The sequence below is a fragment of the Amblyraja radiata genome, unplaced genomic scaffold (assembly GCF_010909765.2).
Source record: "Amblyraja radiata isolate CabotCenter1 unplaced genomic scaffold, sAmbRad1.1.pri scaffold_516_ctg1, whole genome shotgun sequence".
In the NCBI taxonomy this organism is placed as follows: domain Eukaryota; kingdom Metazoa; phylum Chordata; class Chondrichthyes; order Rajiformes; family Rajidae; genus Amblyraja; species Amblyraja radiata.
The window spans coordinates 76,635-80,954 of NW_022630585.1; positions in this window are offsets into that span (position 1 = coordinate 76,635).

Sequence of the window (4,320 nt, forward strand, 5' to 3'; positions counted from 1 at the left end):
GTTTCAGCAACTAAGTTACAGAGATAGGTTGAATAAGTTAGGGCTTTATTCTTTGGAGCGCAGAAGGTTAAGGGGGGACTTGATAGAGGTCTTTAAAATGATGCGAGGGATAGACAGAGTTGACGTGGACAAGCTTTTCCCACTGAGAGTAGGGAAGCTTCAAACAAGGGGACATGACTTGAGAATTAAGGGTCAGAAGTTTAGGGGTAACATGAGGGGGAACTTCTTTACTCAGAGAGTGGTAGCTGTGTGGAATGAACTTCCAGTGAAGGTGGTGGAGGCAGGTTCGTTTTTATCATTTAAAAATAAATTGGATAGTTATAGATAAAGACCTCTATCAACTTCAAATTCCTGGGCGTGCACATCTCTGAAGATCTTTCATGGTCCGAGAACACTAACGCAATTATCAAAAAAGCTCATCAGCGCCTCTACTTCCTGAGAAGATTACGGAGAGTCGGATTTTCAAGGAAGACTCTCTCTAACTTCTACAGGTGCACAGTAGAGAGCATGCTGACCGGTTGCATCGTGGCTTGGTTTGGCAATTTGAGCGCCCTGGAGAGGAAAAGATTACAAAAAGTAGTAAACACTGCCCAGTCCATCATCGGCTCTGACCTTCCTTCCATCGAGGGGATTTATCGCAGTCGCTGCCTCAAAAAGGCTGGCAGAATCATCAAAGACCCACACCATCCTGGCCACACACTCATCTCCCTGCTACCTTCAGGTAGAAGGTACAGGAGCCTGAAGACTGCAACAACCAGGTTCAGGAATAGCTACTTCCCCACAGCCATCAGGCTATTAAACCTGGCTCGGACAAAACTCTGATTATTAATAACCACTTTCTGTTATTTGCACTTTATCAGTTTATTTATTCATGTGTGTATATATTTATATCATGGTATATGGACACATTTATCTGTTTTGTAGTAAATGCCTCCTATTTTCTGTGTGCTTAAGCAAAGCAAGAATTTCATTGTCCTATACAGGGACACATGACAATAAACTCACTTGAACTTGAACTTGACTTGAACTATATGGACGGGAAAGGAATGGAGGGTTATGGTCTGAGCGCAGGTATATGGGACTAGGGGAGAATACGTGTTCGGCACGGACTAGAAGGGTCGAGATGGCCTGTTTCCGTGCTGTAATTGTTATATGGTTATATGGTTATACAAAGAAGGTTCACTAGACTGATTCCTGGGATGTCAGGACTTTCATATGAAGAAAGACTAGATAGACACGGCTTGTACATGCAGAATTTAGAAGATTGAGGGGGGATCTTATAGAAACTTACAAAATTCTTAAGAGGTTGTACAGGCTAGATGCAGGAAGATTGTTCCCGATGTTGGGGAAGTCCAGAACAAGAGGTCACAGTTTAAGGATAAGGGGGAAGCCTTTCAGGACCGAGATGAGAAAAACATTTTTTACACAGAGAGTGGTGAATCTCTGGAATTCTCTGCCACAGAAGGTAGTTGAGGCCAGTTCATTGGCTATATTTAAGAGGGAGTTAGATGTGACCCTTGTGGCTAAAGGGATCAGGGGGTATGGAGAGAAGGCAGGTACAGGATACTGAGTTGGATGATCAGCCATGATCATATTGAATGGCGGGGTGCAGGCTCGAAGGGCCGAATGGCCTACTCCTGCACCTGTTGTCTATGTTTCTATGTTGCTAACCCTTTCTGGCTTCAGTCCACCCTCCACCATCTCCAGTTTAAATTCCATTTGGAATATTTTGGAGGGAGGACCAGGAAAGCATGAACCAAGTCACGGGTGGTGACCAAAGATCCTATAGCGGAGCAAGATAGTCCACTCGACCACAGAGACGTAGTACGGTCATGGGCAGATTCATGGGTCATTTTCGGCCCCATTTCCATAGCTGGCTATTGTCTCCATCACAGCTGAGCAAAGATACTAGTGCGAGACAGAAGCCGGTTACGCAAACATCCTCGTAATAATACTTGGTTATTTGGTAAAAATCTTCTCCTCATTTTCAGAATTATAACACAAAGTGTTCCCCCGCAACGTTGATTACACTGCGAGTCGGGTCGGGTCCGGTTACTGAAATGGATGAAAAAAATGCCCACGTTCCGCTCCGTTGCGTACGACACGTCAGCCCACTGCATTTAGCAGGAGTGGTCTATCTTGCTCCGCTATAGGGAGGTTTCGCGGCAGTCAGGTCACGACCCATGACCCGTACTGTTGCTACGCTACGCCAAGTGGAGTACAAGCGATGAACTGCAGGTAGGCACTTACCATTGTTTCCAACATAGCGGGCCCGTTAAAACCCGCTGAAATGGACAGTTGTTGCGCTGTAAATAATTATGGAAATCAGGATAAGCGTGAGAGACATTTAGCCTACTTCAGAATTCCAAAAGTGAGGCGAAATTACGGTAGATAGAAGTGAGAGCTGAAGGGACAACAACAGCCAGAGTGCTTGGGACAGGGCACGTACGTGAGGATGCTCTTCATTGACTATAGCTCTGCATTCAATATGGTCATCCCCACCAAGCTCACCACCAAACTCCACCAGCTAGGCCTCAGCTCGCCGATATGCGATTGGATCCTGAACTTTCTGACGGAGCGACCGCAGGCAGTGAGACTGGGCCCCGCACCTGTCCCCCACCATCACCCTGAGCACCGGCACACCACAGGGCTGTGTACTAAGCCCCATGCTCTACTCCCTCTTCACTCACGACTGTGTTCCTGCATTCGACACCAACACCATTGTGAAGTTTGCAGACGACACAACAGTGATTGGGCTGATCACCAACGTTGATGAAACAAAATACAGAGCGGAGGTGCAGAACCTGGCGGACTGGTGCACACGTAACAACTTGTCACTAAACACCTCCAAGACCAAGGAGTTGATTATTGACTTCAGGAGGTCCCGTAATGGAGAATACGCCCCAATCTCCATTTACGGGGAAAGTGTGCAGAGAGTGTCCAGCTTTAAGTTTCTGGGCACTCACATTTCAGAGGACCTCACATGGTCCACCAACACCGCTGCGCTGGTCAAGAAGGCACAGCAACGACTGTTCTTCCTGAGGACATTAAAAAAGACTGGTCTGCCCCAACAGCTGCTGACAACGTTCTACCGCTGCACCACAGAGAGCATATTAACGTATGGCATCTCTGTGTGGTATCTCAGCTGCACGGAGGTGGAGAGGAGAGCTCTTCAGCGTGTCGTCCACAGAGCGCAGAGGATTATTGGGACACAGCTACCAGCCTTGGAGGGCATCTACCACACACGGTGTCCCAGGAAGGCCGTCAGCATCCATAAAGACTCCTCACACCCTTGTAACGGACTGTTCGAACTACTTTCCTCCGGCAGACGTTACAAGGCCTTCTACGCCCGAACCTCCAGACTCAGAAACAGCTTTATTCCCAGAGCTATAGCGGCTCTGAACCGGCCCTGCTGAGTGCCCCCCACCCCCCCTGGACTGTCTCCCTCGGATGGTCACGTTGCACAGACACATCTGCACTTTAGTCTGTTTGAACTGTTTTGACTATTTTACTGTTCTCGGGATATCTAAATCTAAATTTTATTAGTTATTTAAGTTATGACATCGGATGGAAGCTGCATACCAAATCTCGTTGTGCTTATGTGCAATGACAATAAAAGATATTATTATTATTATTATTATTTTTATTGACGAACATTGGCCGTTTGCTCACTGCATTTCATCAACTAAGGCATTATTTGTGTTTTTTCTTGATTCCTTTAGCATCTAAAAAGTTTCAGAAGTGATAAATCTGGCTGTAAAATTTTAAAATCGCCCATGGTTCTCAAATGGGTTTTTACATTCTAAATGAAAACGCCTCTGAATCAAAATTTAGAGCCAGATTGATCACTTCAGAGGCTATTTAGATACCAAAGGAATCAAGAAAAACCACAAATAATACCTTACTGTGATGAAATGCAGTGAGCAAACGCGATAATTCCCAATATTTTCAATTCTGATATCTGCACGGCCAATGTTTACCAAGCACTTTAGCTGTTGTTGGCCCTTCAGCTCTCGCTTCTCTTTACCTTCATTTAGCTTTACTTTTGGAATTGTGAAGTTGGGTACACGTCTCTCACACTTACCCCGACTTCCACAATTTTTACAGCGCAAAAATTCACCATTTTGGCGTTTTTAACAGGTAGGAAAGTACGCGTTTCTTGCATTAATAACATACTGGAAGTTACGGGCGGGCTCTGTGCATCAAAAGCCCTGTGACCCAGTGACCTTACGTACACACACCCCCCTATCGGATCATTGGTTGTAAACTCGGACCAGCATCCCGACAGGGGGTGGCTGCAGACAGAGATACGAAGGGGCT